A 1,438-nucleotide genomic window follows, 5' to 3' on the forward strand; every position below is an offset into this window, starting at 1 on the left:
CCCCCCCCCACTCTCCGCCCGTGGGCCTGTCTCTGAAAATCTGCACACGCTGTTTCTCTGTCTTCTCCAGGGAACATCATAGAGGGTCGCTGCAAGCGACCATCCACGGCGACGCTGGAGAGCGGAGCTGAACTGCTCAGGAGGGTTTGCTGCGCTGCAATCTGATCGCGAGCACATCACCCCCCCTTACCCCTCCCCCGGGTCTTTTGGCCCATCGAACCGCGGCATGGGTTTGAACAGCTGACCTTTCAGTGAGCAGACAAGTGCTTAACCACTGCTCCACCAGTGCCCCTTCAGCATTCCCAAGAGGCCATAATGTCAGTTCAGGGTGCAACAACTGTTGTCCTTGGGGGGGGGGGGCGTATGTCACGGATTGACGTTTGCCCCCCCCAAAAAAAATGTGTTGTAGGTCGGAACCCTTAGACCTTGGATCCAAATTCCATTTGGAAAATAGGTTTCTTTGTTCTGTTAATGAACCTAACTGCCCTCAGTAGATTGCCATTCCTGAATGTAGAGTACGCATTCCCATTCACTGATCCTGTTTGAGATGGAGAGGGAGCAGATTAGGCCTGGAAGCAAGGAAGTACTAATGGAGAATGGCAGATGCCACGTGGAAGAGGGAGACTGGGCAAGAGGCAATGATATGTTTTTCCCAGAGCAGACAGAGTGCCTTTCCTCAGAGCCTGGGCCCTGAACTTGGACTTCTAGTCTTCTAACCTGGGCGGGGAGGGGGCATCTGTTTGCTAAAGTCACCCCCCTGTGGTGCTTCTGAGACAGCATCACCAGGGAAAGACAAGCATCCTGCCTTCTTTGTCTTGTGCTTCGCAGTCACAACAACCATAAAGCACAGGCAGGAGGAGGGGGACCGAGGGGCAGCAGGCATGGTCAGGACTGCAGTGGGGGGATTATGGGTCAAAAGGAAAGAGAGAAACTTGTTCGGCATTAGGAGAATTGGGGCAAAATTGGGGAATTGAGGATTCTCCAATGAGAAAAAAATCTTCAGCTCTGACTCCGTTGTTGAAATTAAGTCCCTAGTAAATCCATCTTCGGCAGCTTTCTGGAGGCCAGGGGTCCCATTCCCATCACCTGAGAGAGTTCCTTCCGCCTGAGTAAGCCTGCCAGCAAGATCGTATCTCACTGACCAACAGCTCAACTCACTAGAAAATGTTCCTGGTACTGGGACGGTAACTGCCCCCATGCAAAATGTAAAAACGGGCACCTTACGACTTCCCTGTCCGCGCCCCTTTGGCATGTGACAGGTCTTACGACTTGCTTTGCCCAATAGACTAGAGCAAAAGGGACCAGCCTAGGTAGGCCTCCAGGGACCTTGAATGTTTCTGCTTCCTCTCAGGACCCTACCAGTCCATGAGAACAAGACCGTGGTGGCCTGCTGAATGAACAGACACCGGGAGGAGAGCTATGTCATCCCACTGTGGGC

Source organism: Echinops telfairi, unplaced genomic scaffold (assembly GCF_000313985.2).
Source record: "Echinops telfairi isolate 266 unplaced genomic scaffold, ASM31398v2 ScPeMD7_3;HRSCAF=10, whole genome shotgun sequence".
Classification (NCBI taxonomy): domain Eukaryota; kingdom Metazoa; phylum Chordata; class Mammalia; order Afrosoricida; family Tenrecidae; genus Echinops; species Echinops telfairi.